The sequence below is a fragment of the Bufo bufo genome, chromosome 3 (assembly GCF_905171765.1).
Source record: "Bufo bufo chromosome 3, aBufBuf1.1, whole genome shotgun sequence".
Classification (NCBI taxonomy): domain Eukaryota; kingdom Metazoa; phylum Chordata; class Amphibia; order Anura; family Bufonidae; genus Bufo; species Bufo bufo.
In genome coordinates, this window is record NC_053391.1 from 64,782,413 (window position 1) to 64,806,323 (window position 23,911).

A 23,911-nucleotide genomic window follows, 5' to 3' on the forward strand; every position below is an offset into this window, starting at 1 on the left:
TGCCGGGACGCTAAAGTCCTGGCAGCCATGGTAAAGTGTAGCGGGGAGTGGGGGAGCAGTATACTTACCGTCCGTGCGGCTCCCCGGGCGCTCCAGAGTGACGTCAGGGCGCCCCAAGCGCATGGATCACGTGATCACATGGATCACGTCATCCATGCGCATGGGGCGCTCTGACGTCATTCTGGAGCGCTCCGGGAGCCGCACGGACTGTAAGTATACCGCTCCCCCGCTCCCCGCTCCTACTATGGCAACCAGGACTTTAATAGCGTCCTGGGTGCCATAGTAACACTGAAAGCATTTGGAAGACGGTTCCGTCTTCAAATGCTTTCAGTACACTTGCGTTGTTACGGATCCGGCAGGCACCTCCGGCAACGGAAGTGCATGCCGGATCCCAACAACGCAAGTGTGAAAGAGGCCTTAATGATTTAACGAGTCACATATTTTTACATCATTTGGACGTCCATCACTTAGGCTTCGTTCAGATCTCTGTCTGGAGGTCCGGCAGGCTGTGTCCTGTATATTTTCACTGGATCCCCAATGACCGCAATGAGGTCCGGTCATATGGACATACGGAAACAGAATGCACACGGAGTATCTTCCGCAATAAAAACAAAACGGACACGGAAAGAAAACACGTTCATGTGCATGAGGCCTAACTGGGAAATAGATGGTACTGCATACTGTGATCCTCCAGGGCGCAATGTTCTGCTGGAAAACGTGCCACATACCCCCTACCTTAAGCAGGCTGTCTTGCAGAAATTACATACAAATTTCCTGGTGGATTTCTGTGTGTTTCCGCACCAAAGACCACACGTGTTACTTGCATTTTTTGGTGCAGATTTGATGTGGATTTTCCAAAGACATGCTGGTGACATGGCGGGTGAATTTCCGCACGGAAAGAAAAAGCAAAGTGTACATGAGATTTGTCTAATCTTATTCACTTTTCTGGCAATGTATTAGGCCTATTGCACACGAACGTGTGCGCTCCGTGGCCGTATTGCGGACTGCATTTGCGGATCCACAAAACACGGGCACCATTCCGTGTGCATTCCGCATCACGGATGCGGTCCTATTCACTTCAATGGATCCGCAAATCCGGAGATGCGGAACGGAAGCAAGGAACGGAACCCTACGGGAGCACTACGGAGTGCTTCCGTGGGGTTTCATCCTGTACTTCTGTTCCGCAAAAAGATAGAACATGTCCTATCTTTTTGCGGAACGGCCGGATAACAGACCCTTTAAAGTGAATGGGTCCGTGATCCGCTGCGCCTGCCCCACGGACGGGGTTCGTGCATCGCGGCCCGCATTTTGCGCCATGGGGGAGCATTAGGCCGTACTGTGTGAGGGCTCATGCACACAAACATATGTCCATATTTCCGTCCCACCAAAAAATAGAACACATCCTATTATTGTCCGCGTTACGGACAAGGATAGTACTGTTCTATTAGGGGTCAGTTGTTCCGTTCCGCAAAATACGGAATGCACGCGGACATCATCCGTTTTTTTTTGCGGACCGCAAAATACTTATGGTCGTGTGCATGAGCCCTATAACTTACAGGAATTAAAGGATCTAAGGCTAATCTTGGTGCCAGATTCCACTGGACTCCTTCAGAGGTCTTGTGTAGTTGATCTGTTTTCATAGTAAAGGCTCACGCACACGACCGTATGTATTTTGCGGTCCGCAAAAAATACGGATGATGTCCTTGTGCATTCCGTATTTTGTGGAACGGAGCAGCTGGCCCCTAATAGAACAGTCCTATCATTGTCCATAATGCGGACAACAATAGGACATGTTCTATTTTTGTTTGCGGAACGGACATACAGAAACAGAATGCACACGGAGTAACTTCCGTTTTTTTTTGCGGACCCATTGAAATGAATAGTTCCGCATATAGTCCACAAAAAAATCGAAACAGACACAGAAAGTAAATACGTTTGTGTCTCTGTGTAGCATTTTACCACAGTCTCACATTGACATCATCAATGTGAACATTGGGGGTCATTTATCAAACTGGTGTAAAGTAGAACTGACTTAGTTGTCCATAGCAACCAATCAGATTCCACCTTTCATTTTGGACAGCACCTTTGGAAAATGAAAGGTGGAATCTGATTGGCTGCTATGGGCACCTAAGGCTACTTTCACACTAGCGTTCGGGTGTCCGCTCGTGCGCACCGTTTGAAGGGGCTCACGAGCGGCCCCGAACGCATCCGTCTGGCCCCAATGCATTCTCAGTGGAGGCGGATCCACTGAGAATGCATCCGCCTGCCAGCGTTCAGCCTCCGCTCCGCTCAGTGAGCGGACACCTGAACGCTGCTTGCAGCGTTCGGGTGTCCGCCTGGCCGTGCGGAGGCGAGCTGATCCGTCCACACTTACAATGTAAGTCAATGGGGACGGATCCGCTTGAAGATGACACTATATGGCTCAATCTTCAAGCGGATCCGTTCCCCATTGACTTTCAATGTAAAGTCTGAACGGATCCGCTCAGACAACTTTCACACTTAGAAAATTTTCTAAGTTTTAATGCAGACGGATCCGTTCTGAACGGATGCGAACGTCTGCATTATCGGAGCGGATCCGTCTGATGAAACATCAGACGGATCCGCTCCGAACGCTAGTGTGAAAGTAGCCTAAGCCAGGTCTACTTTACACCAGTTTAATTAAATGACCCCAATTGTTTTCACAGATCTGTAAAGACATATACCGTACAATGTAGTGATCTAGAGTCTGTTTGCAGTTTTTTGAAAGTTGTACTTTCTAATGGCACCATTTAATATTGCATACTATGTAGCGGGGAGCTGGAAATAAATTCAAATAGGAAAAAAATGTAATTCCCCCCAACAGTTTTATGGGTGTTCCCTGACCTCTTCCTTTCATTTTCCTGGTCAGTACAATTACAGCAATACATTTCTATAGTTTTTCTTGCTTTTAATACCAAAAAAATAAAAACCTTGAAAAATTTTTTTTCTTTTCTTTTCATTGTTCTATTCTGACTCCTATAACTTTTGTAGTTATGTGTACGGAGCTGTGTGAGGGCTCAGTTTTTTCAGGGTGATCTGTACTTTTCATTGACACCATTTTGCGGTGTGTATGACTTTTTCAGTATTTTTTTGTGGGAGGCAAAACCACAAAAAAACCTGCAAATTGGCCATTTTGACTTTTTTCCGTTTGCTGTATGGGATAAATATTTTGATATTTTGATAGTACGAGTGTTTTTTCACAAGCCAATGCCGATGATTAGGGTTGAGCAAAGCAAGCATCGGATCATAGAGCTATTCTCAGGACTTCGTTTGAATGCTGTACGGAGATCCATCCCTGTACGGCCCTGAAATGTATGGGCTCCAGCGAGGAGAAAATTCATTATATACGCAGTCTCGCGAGACTTCAGTGAAAATCTTCGGCCATCAATTTTTAAAGCAGAATTGTGTTATGGATTCCGTTACCACGGACCATAGCGCAATTCTATGACGGAATGCCTTTAGAGGCATTCCGTTATTCATTCCGTCATAATAGAAGTCTATGGGCTACAAAACGGATCCGTCCCGTTTCCGTTATAACATAGTTTATAAGGCCGAAAAAAGACATCTGTCCAGTTCGGCCTGTTATCCTGCAAGTTGATCCAGAGGAAGGCAGAAAAAACCCAGTGAGGTAGAAGCCAAAATTCATTCCCGACTCCAATCAGAATAAGGCCGAATGCACACGGCCGTGGAACACAGACGTGAGCGGTCCGTGGTATCCCGGCCTGGCATCCCGCTGAGAGCAGGAGCGCATGGTGTAATTGTTTGCAGTACAATCTCAGCAGGATGCCAGGCCGGGATACCACGGACCGCTCACGTCTGTGTTCCACGGCCGTGTGCATTCGGCCTAAAGCCTCTTTCAGACGTCTGTGGAACATGGTCCGTGAGATACCATACCGGACTGGCATTGCAGGAGCGCATGGCGTCATAGCAACCAATGCAAGCAATGCCAGTCTGGTATCTCTTGGACCGTGTTCCATGGATGTCTGCAATCAGAATAACTCCCTGGATCAACGACCCCTCTCTTGTAGCTATAGCCTGTAATATTATTACACTCCAGAAACACATCTAGGCCCCTCTTGAATTCCTTTATTGTACTCACCATCACCACCTCCTCAGGCAGAGAGTTCCATAGTCTCACTGCTCTTACCGTAAAGAATCCTCTTCTATGTTTGTGTACAAACCTTCTTTCCTCCAGACGCAGAGGATGTCCCCTCGTCACAGTCACAGTCCTGGGGATAAATAGATGATGGGAGAGATCTCTGTACTGACCCCTGATATATTTATACATAGTAATTACATCTCCCCTCAGTTGTCTTTTTTCTAAAGTGAATAACCCTAATGTTGATAATCTTTCAGGGTACTGTAGTTGCCCCATTCCAGTTATTACTTTAGTTGCCCTCCTCTGGACCCTCTCCTACATAACGGAAACGGGACGGATCCGTTTTTCAGCCCATAGACTTCTATTATGACAGAATGAATAAGGGAATGCCTCTAAAGGCATTCCGTTATGCATTCCTTTATAGATTTGCGTTATGGTCCGTGGTAATGGAATACATAACGCAATTCTGCTTTTACCACAAAACGAAGCGTGAACGAATTTCATAACATGAAATTCGCTCCTCTCTATTGAAAAGCATTTTAAAACTTGAATCCCAAGTCGGCTTCGGTACGGCTGGTTCCTCGGTACTGAAGCCGACTCCGGATTCAAGTTTTAAAATGATTTTTAAGTTTAAAACTCTAAGTCTGAAGTTATTCACCAAAGTCTCACGAGATAACGAATTTCTCCTCGCGGGAGCCCATACATTTGAATGCTATACAAAACGAATCTCCGTACAGCATTCAAACAAAGTCCTGAGGATAGCTCATCAGTATTTTAGCACTACACAACCCCTTTAAGATCAGACATTTGACATGGCCATTCCAATACACAAAGCTTCTTTTTCAACCATTTTTAATTGATTCGGGTCATTGTCCTGTTGCATCACCCAACCTCTCTTCAGCCGGAGGTCATGAACGGTTGCCCTTAAATGCTGTCAAATATATGGCGACACCTTAGAGAACAATGACAGAATTCATTGTTCTCTCAGTGATAAGCAGGTGTCCAGAACGTGCACACCACACCACGCAGAGTGCCTACCTACAGACTTCTACCTTCATTCATACAAAGCCATGGCATTGCTAGGACATGCTGCAGTTTATGAAGCAACAGCATGTTCCCCGGTGAGTTTTTGTGTTATTTTTCCCCGTAGGCTTAAGTAGTTGCTGATCTCTGACAATAAACCTCCCTATTTTATAATCCCAAGTGAATCTGGATTTTACTGATCTGAAAATGACATAACGTATTCTCACATTTTTCCACTGGATGGCGCTCTCATTCTTGAAATAAATTGCTCTGCTGACACAGAAGGAGCTAGTTTAGTGACTCGTTTGGAAAAGAAAAACTAGCAATTGATAGCAATTGCTAATGAAAGCTTCAAAAATATTTTAATTTGTCCTAAAATTATTGTAATTGCACCAAATTTATCACAATAGCATGTGGGTTTATTAATTTGGTGCAACTGGCTTGGAATGTCAAGTTTTTTTTTTTACTTCACCCCACAGCTTTGTACCCGCACACGGCCGTTGTTTTGGTCCGCATCCAAGCCGCAGTTTTGTCGGCTCAGATACGGACCCATTCTCTTCAATGAGGCCGTAAAAGATGTAGACAGCACTCCGTGTCCTGTCCGCATCCGTTGCTCCGTTCCGTGGCCCTGCAAAAAAAATTATAGCATGTCCTATTCTTGTCCGTTTTGCGGACAAGAATAGGCATTTCTACAATGGGCGGCCTGTTCCATTCCGCAAATTGCGGAAGGCACACGGGCGGCTACCGTGTTTTGCGGATCTGCAATTTGCGGACCGCAAAAAACGGAACGGTCGTGTGCCTGAGACCTAAGGCCACATTTTTCTTTTTTGCTTGTAGAAAACACTATGAAATGTATATTTTTTTGGTCACACATTTTTTTTTTTTTTACTTTTATTAAGGGCTCGTTTACACGACCGTTGGTGTCCCGTTCCCGTATTTCGAACTGCATTTTCGGATCTGCAATAAACGGGCACCGTTCTGTTGTCATTCCTCATTACAGATGCGAACCCATTCATTTCAATGGCTCAGCAAATCCGGAGATGCGGAACGGAAACACGGAATGGAACACTACGGAAGCACTACGGAGTGCTTTTTGTGGTTCCGTTCCGTGCCTCCGCACCGCAAAAAGATAGAACATGCTCTATCTTTTTCGGAACGGAGGGATCGCGGACCCATTCAAGTGAATGGGTCTGCGAACCCCATGCACCTGCACCATGGAAGGTGCCCGTGCATTGCAGACCGCAATTTGCGGTTCACAGCACGGGCACGGGACACCAACGGTCATGTTAACGAGCCCTAAGACTGTTGTTTTACACGCCAGTCTTAATCTATCCCCTGTTAGCGTCAGATATGCTACACAATTATTATGGAGTGCATGCCTCTAAATAAGGCCTCTTGCACACAAACATTTTTATTCTCCGATTACGTTCCGATTTTTAACGGACTATATATGGAACCATTCATTTCAATGGATCCGCAAAAAAACGGAAGGTACTCCGTATGCCTTCCATTTCCGTATTTCCGTTCCGTTCAAACATAGAACATGTCCTATTATTGTACGCATAACGGACAAGGATAGTACTGTTCTATTAGGGGCCAGATGTTCCGTTCCGCAAAAAACGGAATGCACATGGATGTCATCCGTATTTTTTGCGGATCCGTTTTTTGCGGACTGCAAAATACAGAAAAAGACATATGATCGTGTGCAAGAGGCCTAAGGGCTGTTTCACACGAGCGAGTCCATTGCAGGAATCACGCTCCGTGTGTGAGAGTGTGATCCTCCGCTCTGGACTTGCAGGAGCGCACGGCATTATCATGATTTATAATGCTATGTGTCTCTGCTTGACCTTGTTTCTGCAGGATCATACTGACAGCTTTATGTCACTATGTAGAAAGAAGGCCATGCAGAGACACATAGCATTATAAATCATGATAATGCCGTGCGCTCCTGCAAGTCCAGAGCGGAGGATCACACTCTCACACACGGAGCGTCATTCCCGCAATGGACTCGCTCGTATGAAACAGCCCTAATTGTGATGCATCTGTGCAGGTCTGTGAGCCAAAATCAAAATCTACCCCGGCAAGGGAGCCGTCTCCTTATTGGAAAAGTGGCCTGAGGGGCCGTAAAGTTCCAAAAAGTTGCAAAATATTGTTCAAGCACGGTATGCACCAAATTTTCAGGTTTTTGATACCAGTTTTCTGGCATACAAGGGTTGATAACTGCCCTCATGGTATTATAGGGCGTTTTATATTGTCCTACGGACCAACAATTGGAGCAATTTGGTGCAATTTGAACCAGGATTCTTCTGAACTAATCTCCACTAATGTTCTATCAAAAGTGTGTGTTTTATTATATCACGTTACATTATAGGGTGCATTTCATTACATTGTATTACATTACACTGCAGTACATTGTATTATATGTTACATTACACTATTTCATACATGTTAATGGGTAAGATTTTCCTGCATTAGAAGTGAAGTCTGCATTGTGTCACTATGAAATAGCACCCAGTCAGTTTACAGTGAGGTGAGTGCTGAGCATATCTCCGCTGTCAATTACAATATCACTACAGATGACTTTGCACCTGCAGGGGCATGTTCAACATGTGCTGTCCTCAGAAGACTGAGATGAAGGAGCACAGCACATAGAATACACATAATATAAGGGAGATTCACCCCGAACCTTACCTGATGCATCAATGGCCTCATGTTAATATTTTTTTTAAAGAACAGTTTTAGTTCTTTAAACAACTAGTGATGGACGAACATCTGCCGGGACTATTCGCGTTCGCGCGGCGGTCCCCATTTGCTTTAATGGCAGGTAAACCTGAAAAACCTTCAGCTCATATTTGCAGTCAGCAAACACTTACTAGAGGTCCCACAACATGGACAGTGATATACCAGAGGGGGATCATTGGCAAAAATTCCCACAATAAATATGTATTTTAATCAGGGGCCATTTTTATCTCTTAATGTCTTAAAGTGAAACTCTTAAAAATGTGCCCTGCTGGAGCCTAGAAATTTTTTATTTCCTATCAGTTTGATGTATACAAATGTGCAGCACTCCACGATTTTTGTATCCTGCAGAGTCCATAAAAAAAATATATGTTAACGTAATTTTTTTTTTCTACCATGGAACTGTATTGTGAACTGACGCCAATGTACGCCATCAGTCTGAGGCATCTGTTAACGCATACATTTTTGGTATGCATTAAATGGATGGCAAAAATAGGATGTGAACCCAGCCCTAGTGTCAGAATAAGCACCAGTACACAGCGGAGCAGCGTGGCGGAGAGGGGAGGCCACCATGTACTGACAAAGCGCTACCTGGTCCTGGTGGTCAGGGATGAGGACTGTGTTTCCCAAGAATCATTTTCTACTGGGAAATACATACAGGGCACAGTATAATACACTAGAATCTATATAATATACAGTCAGGTCCATAAATATTGGGACATTGACACAATTCTAACATTTTTGGCTCTATACTCCTCCACAATGGATTTGAAATAAAACGAACAAGATGTGCTTTAACTGCAGACTGTCAGCTTTAATTTGAGGGTATTTACATCCAAATCAGGTGAACGATGTAGGAATTACAACAGTTTGCATAATAATAATCATAAATCAAACTTTCACTTTTTAATACTTGGTTGTAAATCCTTTGCAGTCAATTACAGCCTGAAGTCTGGAACGCATAGACATCACCAGACGCTGGGTTTCATCCCTGGTGATGCTCTGCCAGGCCTCTACTGCAACTGTCTTCAGTTACTGCTTGTTCTTGGAGCATTTTCCCTTCAGTTTTGTCTTCAGCAAGTGAAATGCATGCTCAATCGGATTCAGGTCAGGTGATTGACTTGGCCATTGCATAACATTCCACTTCTTTCCCTTAAAAAACTCTTTGGTTGCTTTTGCAGTATGCTTTGGGTCATTGTCCATCTGCACTGTGAAGCGCCGTCCAATGAGTTCTGAAGCATTTGGCTGAATATGAGCAGATAATATTGCCCGAAACACTTCAGAATTCATCCTGCTGCTTTTGTCAGCAGTCACATCATCAATAAATACAAGAGAACCATTTCCATTGGCAGCCATACATGGCCACGCCATGACACTACCACCACCATGCTTCACTGATGAGGTGGTATGCTTAGGATCATGAGCAGTTCCTTTCCTTCTCCATACTTCTCTCTTCCCATCACTCTGGTACAAGTTGATCTTGGTCTCATCTGTACATAGGATGTTGTTCCAGAACTGTGAAGGCTTTTTTAGATGTCGTTTGGCAAACTCTAATCTGGCCTTCCTGTTTTTAAGACTCGTCAATGGTTTATATCTTGTGGTGAACCCTGTGTATTCACTCTGGTGAAGTCTTCTCTTAATTGTTGACTTTGACACACATACACCTACCTCCTGGAGAGTGTTCTTGATCTGGCCAACTGTTGTGAAGGGTGTTTTCTCCAGCAGGGAAAGAATTCTTGGTTCATCCACCACAGTTGTTTTCTGTGGTCTTCTGGGTCTTTTGGTGTTGCTGAGCTCACCGGTGCGTTCCTTCTTTTTAAGAATGTTCCAAACAGTTGTTTTGGGCACGTCTAATGTTTTTGCTATCTCTCTGATGGGTTTGTTTTGTTTTTTTCAGCCTCATGATGGCTTGCTTCACTGATAGTGACAGCTCTTTGGATCTCATCTTGAGAGTTGACAGCAACAGATTTCAAATGCAAATAGCACACTTGAAATGAACTCTGGACCTTTTATCTGCTCATTGTAATTGGGATAATGAGGGAATAACACACACCTGGCCATGGAACAGCGGAGAAGCCAATTGTACATTTGGCCAATTGTACTTTTGGTCCATTAACAAGTGGGAGGCACATATGCAAACTGTTGTAATTCCTACACTGTTCACCTGATTTGGATGTAAATTCCCTCAAATTAAAGCTGACAGTCTGCAGTTAAAGCACATCTAGTTTGTTTCATTTCAAATCCATTGTGGTGATGTATAGATCCAAAAATGTTAGATTTGTGTCGATGTTCCAATATTTATGGCCCTGACTGTAAAGATATTAGCCCTACCCCTGAATAATAATACAATTAGGTGGTCATTTATTATATAGAAATACGTCTGTTAGGCGTATTTCTGACACAGCTTGTGGTGCAAATGTCTTTAGCTCCGCAATCTGCATATTTTTCCCGCTCATGCCAGGTCTAAGAAAGGATGGCGTGGGCAGGGAAAGGGATACAGTTATAGCTATCCAGTTATTGGATACCACCGCCATACATTGACCGGCTAACACCTTGTACAATGACCGGATAACACCGCCATAACCGTGACCGGATAAAAGGGTATAAGAGGGCACAGTAAGGGAATGACTAGGGGCACTGCACAGGGTGTGGTGAGAGGGCACAATGCAGGGTATAAGGGGGCACAGTACAGGGTGGGGGGGCACAGCACGGGGTGGGGGGCACAGTACTGGGTGGGGGGCACAGTCACATGAACCTGTGACATTAGAAGGTCCTTATGGTGAATGCGGTTCATACGCCACCATAATGAGAGACAGAGGAGTGAACCAGGGGTGTCATTAGGTGGCTAAAGATAAAAAAAAATTAACGATCGGTCAGTACAGGCCCCAAAAATTTGCCAATATGAATTCACATGACAGCAAAGAACTTTGGATTCTGTGGCTGGAGGAACATTAGGTTGTCACAGGTTAAAAAAATTAATGTAGGCCAGTGCAAATACAGGTCAAATACATATGTTTAAAATAACTAAAAATATTAAATTGGATTAAAAAATGGCTAACGAAATCCCCCCTCTTGAATAAACCCCAAATGATAATAGGTGAAATTCAATTACACGTGGTCATTACAGGTGTTGAATTCCTCTGAGATTCATGCCTCATTCATTTTTAGAAATGTGAGGTAGTCCACACTGTCGTGTCGTGAGCTAGGCGAGTGCGCTTATCGGTCACGATCCCCCCCTGGCTGCGCTGACGTCCTTTCAGACAGGACACTCGACGAGGGGCAAGCCAAGAGTTCCATGGCAAATTGTGTCAGCTCTGGCCACAGGTCAAGCCTGCGCACCCAGTAGTCAAGGTGTTCCTCGCTTCTCAGAGCACCCACATCGGCCGTTAACCCGATGTAGTCGGACACCTGTCGGTCTAAGGCGTACCCCGAGGCTGGATCTGGAGGGCGGCTGTCGATTGTTGGCTGCAAGAATGATCTCATATCCGAAGTGACCAACACATCTTCAAACCGCACTCTTTTGCAGGCGTGGTAGGATTGGTACCCGCACCTGTTACTCTGTGGGTGGAAATTCCTCTGCCAGCGCCCGCAACAGCAGAATGCAGCATCTCTCGCTGCAAGGCCTGGAATGCTGCATTCTGACAGCCCTCTGTGATGCTGGTAACATGTCTGCCATTTGTGTTTGTACCGGGGGTCTAAGTACATTGCCACCCAGTTCATGTCCTTGACCTTTATGTTTTTTATACGGGGGTCCCTCTTCAAACACTGGAGCATGAAGGCCCCCATTTGCACTGCTCATCGCCCAGGAGAATGTCGTCCTCGGTCTCCTCCCCCATCCACGAAAAGTTTAAAGCCTGCTCCTTTTGCTCCTCCTTCTCCTCCCCCCAGCCACCATCCTCCTCTGACTCCTCTTCAGACTCCTGCTGACTTGTCTCAGATGGAGTAGCCCCCCTAGGAATTCATTCAGCATTGCGACTTCCTCATCTTCCAGCTCCTGCTCCTCGACGGCTTGATCAATGACACAACGCAATGCACGCTCCAGAAAGAAGGCATAAGGTACGATATCACTGATGGCGCCCTGGCTGCGACTGACCAGTTTGGTGATCTCATTAAATGGCTGTAGAAGTCTGCATGCGTCGCGCACGAGCAGCCAAGCTCCCCAGAACCTTTCCTGCCACAGAGTTCATACAGGTAGTCATTAACGGCAAGTTGCTGCTGGAGAAGCCTATAAAGCATATACAAGGTGGAGTTCCAGCACGTCGGGCAGTCACAAATCAGACGTCTAACAGGTAAGTGGTGTCGCCACTGAACGTCAGCAAGATTTTCCTGGCCTGCCGCAAGACGTCCTGGACCCCGGAGTATTTGGCAACGAATCGCTGCACGACTAAGTTCAGGACGTGTGCCATGCACGGCATGTGTGTCATTTTGCCCTGTTTCAGCGCACTCAGCAGATTGGCACCGTTGTCGCACACCACTTTACCAACTGTCAAATTGAGCGGGGTTAGCCACTGATCGGCCTGTGATCGCAGAGCTAATAGGAGTGCAGGACGAGTGTGGCTCTTTGCTTCCAGGCACCACAGCCGCAGCACAGCATGGCAACGTCTCACCTGGGACGTCGAATAGGTTCTGGGGAGATTGGGGGGTGCAGCGGAAGAGGCAATAACACAGGAAAAGAAGGAGTCAGCCGAGTAGGAGGAGAAGAAGAGGCAGGCCTTCATGCAATCTGTGTCAGTAACACCAAATCCACACGGGTGCGACGGGTTACATGCTTGATGTCCGTCAGAAGGTTCACCCAGTGGGCAGTAAAAGTTATGTACCTTCCCCGCTGGTGTTTGCTAGACCACGTGTCAGTGGTCAGACATATCTTGGCACTGACACTGTGCCATAGATATATTAACTTGCTGCTGAACGTGGCCATATAGTTCTGGGAAGCCCTTCTGGGAGAAATATTTCCTTCCGGGGACCTTCCATTGCGGTGTGCCAATGGGCACAAATATTCTAAAGGCCTCAGAGTCCACCAATTTATATGGCAGTAGTTGGCGGGCTAGCAGTTCTGACAAGCCAGCGGTCAGCTGTTAGGCAAGAGGATTATCCAGCGCCATAATTTTTTTACGCTCGAACATTTGGGCCACGGAAGCTTGCCTTGTGCCAGATGAACGCGACGACGGCACGGTGGAAGGTGGAGTGGAGGACAAACGGGAGGAGAGAGGAGAAGGAGAAGAGGCAGGACGTGGAGCGCCGGGAGTGTGGCTTTGTGGGTTCTCATGGCGTTGCTCCCACTGGGCTCGGTGATGGGAGGCCAGATGCCTTCTTAAGGCGGTCGTCCCTAGGTGAGAGTTGGACTTACCGCGACTTATGCGTTGACAGCACAGGCTGCAGATGGCAACACTATTATCAGCAGCTGACATGTTAAAAAAATCCCACACTGCGGAGCCATGTGCCGGCGCCCTAGGAGCGCAAGATGAGACAGTGCATGGTAGATGGCTCGCTCCAGATACATTTGCAGTCTGCTTTTTGCCTTCTGTGCACTGTGAGTTCTGACTGCTTCTCCTCCATCTGCTGCTCCGTCTCTCCCTCTGAACTCCCCTCCTCTTCCTCTCTTGTGGGTACCCACATGACGTCCATCAACACGTCATCATCGTAAACTGCACCACCACTGACATTAGAGATCTCGAAGTAGGCAGCAACAGCAGGGACCACCCTCCTTGGGCTGATCTGGGTACTGTCATCAGACTTCTGGGTGGCGGCCGTTGCTACCTCCTCTTCCTCATCCGATGCCAAGAATGGCTGTGCATCGGTAAGGTCTGGGAATGGATGGGAAAATAATTCCTCTGACTCGAGTAGAGGGGCTATGGTGGTGGTGGTGTCTTTGGGGGTGCACACAGCAGAGAGTGAGAAGGGTGCAGATACAGAGGATGAGGAGGGTGCAGAAGCGGAAGGCTGAGTGAGCCACTCAACCAATTCTGGTGCGCCCTTTGAAGTTATCGCACGTGCCTTCTCCAACTTCCCACTTAGGCTCCAGCTTGGTGCTCCTGCCCGACCCCTACCATCCCTGCGGAATGGTCTGCCTCTTCCTCTGCCTGTCATTTTCTAAATGACCCTCTGCCTAAGTCCGTAGAGAAAAGCAGTATTTGTGGAAGAAGGTATATGGCAGCCTTCAATCAGTATTTAATGGAAGAAGGTATATAGCAATAGCACCCCTCAATCAGTATTTTGTGGGAGAAGGTATATGGCACCCCTCCATCAGTATCTGGCGGAAACGGGTATATGCCACCCCTCAATTCGTATTTTGTGGAAGCAGGTGTATCGCAGCCCTCAATCAGTATTTGGTGGAAGACGGTATATAACAATAGCACCCTTCAATCAGTATTTAGTGGAAGAAGGTATATGGCACCCCTCAATCATTATTTGGTGGAAACAGGTATATAGCACCCTCAATCATTATTTGGCGGAAACGGGTATATGGCACCCCTCAATCAGTATTTTGTGGAAACAGGTGTATCGCAGCCCACAATTAGTATTTGGTGGAAGAACGTATATAACAATAGCACCCCTCAATCAGTATTTTGTGGTGGATGGTATATAGCACCCCTCAATCAGTATTTGGGGGAAACAGGTATATAGCACCCCTCAACCAGGATTTTGTGAAAGAAGGTATATCGCAGCCCTCAAGCAGTTTTTTGGGGGGCAACAGGTATATCACACCCGTTGCAATTAGTTACTCCAATAGCGTTTGTCCTATCTAGCTGCGGTATCGCAGCAGAACCGCACACAACTGCTGCACAATACAAATGCAGTATAATATAATTTCTATGTTAGAAAGTATATCACACCCCTCTATATCACACCTATCGATAGCACACCTATACCAGTCCTTAAATTGCGAGATTACGGCGCTCTGGCTTTCTGACGTCGGGGAGCAAGGAGGAGATTCTGAGGATGCGGTGCTGGGCTCCTTCACTCTGGACTCATCTCACGTACAGGACTCATCTCATATTAATTTGCATATGGATCAAATCGTTTTTTTTACACAATAAAAGCACACAGAGCTATGGGGACTGGGTATTACGGATGTGAAAATAAAAGAGTCCAATTGCCCCCGAAACAATGCCAGAACAGGCCAGAAGCACTGAGGTTAAGAAATGATAAGCTCAGAGTCCTGTCTACAAATGCTCGCAGTTTAGGTAAAAAAATCAATGAACTTGGGTCAATAATGGCATCTGAGAATGTAGATTTAGTGGCTGTTACGGAGACATGGTTTAATGAAAGAAATGACTGGGACATAACCATACCAGGGTACTCTTTATACAGAAGAGACAGAGAAGGCAAGAAAGGAGGAGGAGTGGCCCTGTATGTGAAAGATAGCATTAAATCTAACCTAATACAAGTTGGTGAGGCCAACATAGAGTCAGTTTGGGTTACGTTGCAGTTTGCTAACCATGCAGTAACTCGTGTAGGTGTGATATATAGACCACCTGGTCAAGTTAAAGAACTAGATGATCTACTAGTTGAAGAAATAGCTAAAATGACAATGAAAGGAGAAGTTATCATTATGGGGAGATTTCAATCTTCCAGATATAAACTGGAAAACCAAAATAGCAAGTTCTACCAGGAGTACAGATATTCTAAATTCCCTACTGGTGGTTATCTCATACAACAAGTGGTTGAGGAGCCAACCCGGATGGAGGCCATTTTTGGATTTGGTATTCACAAACGGGGATTCGGTATATGATGAGTCATTGTAGGCGAAACCTTGGGATCTAGTGATCACCAGTCAGTGTGGTTTAATATAAGAACTGTGAAAGAGTCCCACCACACAAAAACAAAAGTTTTAGATTTTAGAAAAACAGACTTTTCAAAAATGAAATAGTCATAAATGAGTCCTTATCAGACTGAACGGATTACATGGAGTCCAGGAGAAATGGGACTACTTAAAAGGTGCATTATTGAAGCAACAGAAAATTGCATTAGACTTGTCAGTAAAAGCAAAAAAAGGAGGAGACCAATGTGGTACTCAAGCAGAAGTGGCCCAAATCATTAAAAATAAAAAGCTAGCATTTTGTAATTATAAAAAAACCCGAGAGCAATGAAGATAAGGAAATCTACAAGATTAGGCAGAGAGAGGCCCAAGCAAGGTTATAAGAACTTCTAAAGCGCAGGCAGAAGAAAAACTAGCTCAGTCTATGAAAAAAGGGGATAAGACATTCTTCAGATATATAATGAAAAAAGGAAATTAAAACAAGGAATAACTAAATTAAAAACAAAGGGACGGAAGGTATGTAGAAGAGAATAAAGGGCTAGCCGACTGCCTTAATGAATACTTCTGTTCAGTTTTACAAAAGATAAAGGAGAAGGACCTCCACTAGAAAGAATGACTATTAAATCGTTTGATGCATGTATCTTTACAGAGGAAGATGTTCTAAGTTTGCTGTCTAAGGTGAAGACAGATAAGTCACAGGGGCCTGATGAGATACACCCAAAATTATTAAAAGAGCTTAGTGGTGAGCTGGCAAAACCGTTAACAGATTTATTTAACCAATCATTAGTAAACAGGAGGTCGTCCCGGAAGATTGGAAATTGGCAAATGTCGTGCCCATTCACAAGAAAGGTAGTAGGGAGGAATCGAGCAACTATAGACCAGTGAGTCTGACATCAATAGTAGGCAAATTAATGGAAACCCTATTAAAGGATAGGATTGTGGAACATCTAAAATCCCATGGATTGCAAGATGAAAAACAAACATGGGTTTACTTCAGGGAGATCATGTCAAACAAATCTTATAGATTTTTTTGACTGGGTGAATAAAATAATAGACGGTGGAGGTGCAGTAGACATCGCATATCTAGATTTTAGTAAGGCTTTTGACACTGTCCCACATAGAAGACTTATCAATAAACTGCAGTCATTGAGCATGGACTCCCATATTGTTGAGTGGATTAGGCAGTGGCTGAGTGACAGACAACAGAGGGTGTAGTCAATGGAGAACATTCAAAACAAGGTAATGTTACCAGTGGGGTTCCACAGGGATCTGTACTGGGACCGATTTTGTTTAATATCTTCATAAGTGATATTGCAAAAGGCCTCGCTGGTAAGGTTTGTCTTTTGCTGATGACACAAAGATATGTAACAGGGTTGATGTTCCTGGAGGGAAAGCGCCAAATGGAAAAGGATTTAGGAAAACTAGAAGAATGGTCAGAACTCTGGAAACTGAAATTTAATGTGGATAAGTGCAAGATAATGCACCTGGGGCGTAAAAAACCCAAGGGCAGAATATAGAATATTTGACACAGTCCTGACCTCAGTATCTGAGGGAAAGGGATTTAGGAGTAATTATTTCAGAAGACTTAAAGGTGGGAAGACAATGTAATAGAGCAGCACGAAATGCCAGCAGAATGCTTGGATGTATAGGGAGAGGTATAAGCAGTAGAAAGAGTGAAGTGCTTATGCCGCTGTACAGAAACACTGGTGAGACCTCACTTGGAGTATTGTGCGCAGTACTGGAGGCCATTATCTCCAGAAGGATATAGATACTCTAGAGAGAGTTCAGAGAAGAGCTACTAACTAGTACATGGATTGCAGGATAAAACTTACCAGGAAAGGTTAAAGGACCTTAATATGTATAGCTTGAAGAAAGAAGAGACAGAGGGGATATGATAGAAACTTTTAAATACATAAAGGGAATCAACTCGGTAAAGGAAGAGAGCATATTAAAAAGAAGAAAAACTACCACAAGAGGACACAGTTTTAAATTAGAGGGGCAAAGGTTTAACAGTAATATAAGGAAGTATTACTTTACTGAGAGAGTAGTGGATGCATGGAATAGCCTTCCTGCAGAAGTGGGTAGCTGCAAATACAGTGAAGGGGTTTAAGCATGCATGGGATAGGCATAAGGCCATCCTTCATATAAGATAGGGCCGGGGGCTATCCATAGTATTCAGTATATTGGGCAGACTAGATGGGCCGAATGGTTCTTATCTGCCGACACATTCTATGTTTCTATGTTTCTATGTTTCTATGCTAGCGGCCATCTAGCAACCCATGTCCCCAGCTCTATACACAAAATCCCAGTGAGAGGTTCCCTTTAAGAAGCAGAATCTGGCAGAATAAAATTTCATTCACGCCCCTCCTCATGAGAAAAACACCACAAAATGTTTGTTTATCCTGCTCCATTCAGCCCCTGCTAGTGCTGTCAGCAGTTTAGCATGGTCAAAGCTGCTGAAACATTCCCTTAAATCTTGACTCAGACAGGCATATTTTCTATGTTATCTGTGTGTGCAACGGGACTGCACACACATGGCACACTGGTCCATTAAAGTCAGTGATTTAATACAGAAGTCCGTTTTGATACACGGACCATTAGTCATGCAGAGAACGTTGCAGAATACACTATTCTTGTCCATTTTTCATCCAAGACTTACTTCAAGTATACGGGAACAAAAAAAATCCTTTAAAAAAAAATATGGTTTATGTCCACACTTTTTTGTGTGGACATAAACCATAACTGCAGCGTGCCGCAGGGGAGGAGGGGAGAGGAGGATAGGAGTGATAGTTACAAGAATAGTGGTCGTAGTAATGACTCTTTCTGTCACTCCCCTCGGCAATGCAGTGTTGGGAAGTGCACACCTTTCTTCTCTTTGGGGCACAATTTAGGGTTCTCCTGCATGATGATGGTTGAGGTGCCCTTGATGTTGAAGGTTTTGAGGTGCAGGGTCCCTTGGTGCAGCTGTGGATGCCGTTGTAATGGTGCAAGAAGCAATGCTGAGAAGTTGTGCAGCAGAGCAATTCTTTACTGAAGAATTCAGATGCAAACTTAGTGATGAGCCGGAGGTGCCATATTCGATTTCGCGAATATTCGATTGAATATTCGTCATTATTCTTTTTATCACGAATAATATGCGATTTAATTATTCACGTATTGCGATTTATTATTATTTTTTAACTGTATAAGGCAACTTTCCTATTGGTTGGCTATGGCTATTGGCTAATATGTGTATTTTATGAATATTCGCTATATTCTATATATTCTTGTCTTAGAATATGACGAATTTTCAAAAAATCTAAGTTATAGCAATATAGCGAATATATTAGTTATTTAGAATATAAATTTTTATTTATTTTTCAATCTGCACTGTTATTCCACTTTGGCATACTCTTCCCGGACAAGCGTCCCTGTCACCATGGGAACACCTGTGGGTTAGACTATACCAGGCGTGCACAACCTTTTTTGGTCTCGGGGCCGCATTGTCACATTGCTCTATTTCAAGGGGGCCGCAAAAAAAACAAGTTAATCAGCACTTGTTTGCATCAGTCTATTACACAGGCTGATGCAAAGTAAATGGGGAGGAATGATCACTACCACAGTCACTGCTCCCTCATTCAGTTCTGTTGATTATTGGCAGCAAATTCCTGATTACACGGTGAGATATGCACGGTGACAATAATTGTACGTCTTTCATCCTGATAAAACATGCAAATCAGCCGACAAACGAGTGATTGCTTGTTTATCAGCTGATCAGCGGCAGTGGTGTGCCTAGGCTGTTTGGCACCCGGGGCGGGTCCTTTCTGGGCCCCCCCCCCCCAATACTTTAAGAAAATCGTAACTCCTCACAGTAGTATTGCCCTCATTGTTTTGTACAGATGTGTGCCCCCTAAACAGTCGTTATGCCAACATTGTGCCCCCTTTATAGTAGTTATGCCCTCATTGTGCCCCTCTCACAGTAGTTATGCCCTCTCTGTGCCCCTTTCACAGTAGTAATACCCTATCTGTGCCCCTCCACAGTTGTAATGCCCTCTTTGTGCCTCCTTCACAGTAATAATGCCCCTTAATAGTAGTAATGCCCATTGTCCCCTTTCACAGTAATAATGCCTATTGTGTCCCTTCACAGTAATAATGTCCAATGTGCCCCCTTCACGGTAATAATGTCCTCTGTGTCCCCTTCATAGTAGAAATCCCCATTGTGCCCCCTTAATAGTAGTAATGCCCTCTGGGTTAGTAATGCCAATTGTGCCCCCTTCACACTAATAATGCCCTCTGTGCCCCCTTCATAGTAGTAATCGTTAATTTCTAACGATAATTTGTTTTCCCTTAGTCCTAACAGCAGCACAGATGGGGTTAACTGCCCCTGTGGACTGGTAGGACCGGCGGAATTTTAATGAGCCCAAGAACCAATAAACGATCTTCAGCTCCCTGAAAGGGAGGAGATCACCCCCCAGCCCACCGTGTTTTTAACAAGCATAATGTATCTAGGGTGGGATATTTGTGTGCTGCTGTTAGGACTAAGGGAAAACAAATTATCGTTAGAAATTAACGATTCCCTTACGTCCTCAACAGCAACACAGATGGGGAGATAGCAAGAAGAATCCCCTAGGGAGGGTCCTCATGCCTGGCAGAACTAAGAACAGTCTGCCCAAAAGCCGAAAACTCTGCCATCCTAGCATCTATCCTATAATGGGAGATGAAGGTTGACTCAGAGCTCCAGGAGGCCGCCTTACAGATCAACTCTAAGGGGAGGAGTCTTCTCTCCGCAACCGAGGTGGAGACCGCCCTAGTAGAATGGGCTCTCACAAACTCAGGAGGATCTAAGGATTGGGAGACGAAAGCTTCCATAATGGCCTCCTTGATCCAGCGACTAATGGTGGCTTTAGACGCTTTACGGCTTTTAGACTTACCGGCAAACAGGATAAGAAGATTCTCATCTATCCTGAACTCACTAGATCTATCCACATAGATCTGGAGGCATCTTGAAATATCCAGCGGGTCTCTAGCTGGAGTATCAGAGGAGGAGGCTGTAAACAAAACTGGTAAAGATATTACCTGATTGATGTTCTGGAAAGTAGGCACCTTAGGCCTGAAGTAGGGTAAAAACTTCAGGAGTACTCTATCCTGTAGAAAAATAATGTACGGGTGAATTGCGGAGAAAGCCTGCAATTCAGAAACCCTTTTGGCTGAAGCTATAGCCAGAAGAAAGACCATCTTTGAAGTAAAAAATTTGAAATTTACCTCCTCCAAGGGCTCGAAGGGGGGAGATGCTAGCCCCCTGAGCACTATTGAAAGATCCCACTGGGGAATAGGTTTTAGTATAGTAGGCTTTAGTCTTTCAGCTCCCTTCAGGAAGCGTTTAATGAGTGGGTCCCGAGAATGTGGCCTGTTGAGACAGGCCGAGATGGCATAAACCTGTACCTTCAAGGTAGCTGGAGATAGGCCTCTATCTAATCCATCCTGAAGAAATTGAAGTATCGCAGGAAGGGGCGGATCTGCGGACGCCACCTGTCTGGAATCACACCATGCCTCGAAGATTCTCATGATCCTGGAGTAGGCCTTCTTTGTAGACTCTGCTCGGGAATGCGACAAAGTTCTCAGGACCGACTCGGAAAGCCCTTCTATGTTGGGAAGGGACTGATCAACCTCCAGGCTGTCAGGTTGAACCTGTGCAGATCTGGGCAGAGGTGAGTGTCCCACGACACCAGGGTCTGCTCCGGGGGGAGTCTCCAGTATTGTCCCCGACTCATCTGAATGAGCTGGGTAAACCAGGATCTTCTGGGCCAAAACGGTATGATGGCTATTACCGAGGCCTGATCCTGACGGATTTTCATCAATACCCTCTGTATCATGAAAAAGGGAGGGAAGATGTAAGCCAGCCTGAACCTCCACGGTATTGACAGAGCATCTATTGCCAGGGGGTTGTCTTCCCTGTAGAGGGAACAGAACCTGCTCACCTTGGCGTTGAACCTGGTTGCCATGAGATCCACTTCTGGCATACCCCATCTGTGAACTAGCTGCCTGAAGATCTCCGGATGCAGAGACCACTCCATGGTCGGTAATCCTCGACTTAAGCGGTCCGCTATCATATTGAGGGAGCCTCGAATATGAACGGCAGATAGATGGGAAAGGTTCGTCTCTGCCCACCGAAGAATTACCCCGATCTCTGACAGAAGGGGCAATGATCTTGTGCCTCCCTGTTTGTTTATATAGAGGACTGCAGTCATATTGTCTGACTGGACTTTCACTGCTTTGCCCCGGATCTGAGGCGCAAAGTGAAGGAGGGCTAGCCGGATAGCTCGCATCTCGCGAAGATTGGAGGAAAGATGCCGCTCCAGAGGAGACCAAGAACCCTGAATTGGGGATCCGTCCAGGTGAGCGCCCCAGCCTACAAGGGACGCGTCTGTAGTCAATATGACCCAAGCTGGTTGGGTCATAGACTTCCCTGGTGGTAGCTGAAACCACCATCTGAGGGAATTTCGGGTTTGACCGGACAGGGAGCACAGGGAATCTAGCCCCGCAGGGCTGCCGTTCCATAGGTGTAAGACCTCCGACTGAAGAGGACGGAGGTGCCATAGCGCCCAAGGGACTGCATCCGCAAGCCGCTGACATGAGCCCCAGCATCTTCATGAGAGTCCGGATAGAGACTCGACGAGGGACATAAAGGACCTTTGCCAGGTCCTGAATCCGCGCTCTCCTTTCTGGAGTCAACCGGAGGGACATCACCACAGAGTCGACCACGAATCCTAAGTAATGGATTGAAAGTCGATGGGCTCACATTCGACTTCTGCCAGTTGATAATCCAGCCTAGGCGGAAGAGAAAAGAGATTGCGACCTGAAGATGGTGGGTAAGAATCGGAACTGAAGAGGCTATGAAAAGCCAATCGTCCAGATAAGGAAAAATAGTCAGTCCTTGGAGTCTTAAAGCTGCCACCACCGAAACCACCAACTTGGTGAAGATAAGGGGGGCAGAAGAGATTCCGAAGGGAAGCACGGCGAACTGAAAGTGCCTGCAAACCCCTGAAATCTGGACCGCGATCCTGAGGAGTTTCCGGGACGCGGGATGGATCGGAATGTGAAGGTACGCATCCTTGAGGTCCAGAGTAGCCATGACGTCCCCAGGATTGAGGATATGGCTGACTGACCTTATGGTTTCCATGCGAAACCTTGTTTTCCTTATAAATCGATTGAGGAATCTCAAATCGATGATCATCCGGAGATCTCCCGTCTTCTTGGGAACCAGGAACACTGGTGAATAAATCCCTAGGCCCCTCTCCCCTGCCGGTACCTCCTCTAGGGCTCCCTTGGAAATATAGTCCTGAATGTAAGATTCTAGGACCACCTGTTTGGCAGACCCGAAGTTTCGTGTGGCGATGAATCTCTCTGGGGGGAGAGAGATAAGATCTACCCGATACCCGGCGGAAACTATGTCCTGGACCCAGGGGTCTGCATCAACCGGCTCCAAGAGTCTTGAAATGGGTAAGACGGCCCCCCACAGGAATCTGGGGGAGGGGTACGGGAAAATCTAGAGGACACACTGCAGGGGCAGCAGGGCTTATCCAAGAGCCTCGAGGAGGCCCATAGTCAGGAGGGTTTTTGCCTCCCTGGTGGGTTTGCGGGGGCGTCTCGGATATTTACGAGACGGCCCCCCCCAATCTCTGCGCCTAGACTGCTGCCCAGGACGACCTCCGCCCTTCTTTCCCTGCCTGGGGCGTCCCCGAAAGGGCTGCTGGGGGAGGCTCGTCCCTTTTTATTGGAGAGCCCCTCCATTATCTTGTCCAATTCGGACCCGAATAACCTATCTGGTTCGAAGGGGAGCCCACAAAGGTTAAACTTGGATGCGTTATCCGCGATCCACGGTTTCAGCCAAAGTGGTCTGCGGGCAGCTGAAATAAGGGCCATAGTTTTGGCGGCCAGCTTCAGCTGCATCTGGGAGGAATCGACTAAAAAGTCCATAGCCAGATTGGCTGACTTGAAGGCTGCCAGGATGTCGTCTCTTGATACGCTCTGATCCACATCCGTCTGGATTTGATTAAGCCTAGAGCGTAGATAGGTGGCTACCTCAGTGGCCGCAATAGAAGTAGATGCGGAGGCAGCGGCCGCCGCGTAACCCCTCCTAAGGGTGCACTCTGCCCTCCGGTCTAGAGGGTCCTGCAGGCTAGACCCATCGTCTGCAGGGACTAGAGTGCGCCGGGACAACTTGGCTATAGCCATGTCCACCTTGGGAACGGAACCCCACGATTCCACCAAGGGTTTAGCCATCGGGTACATGA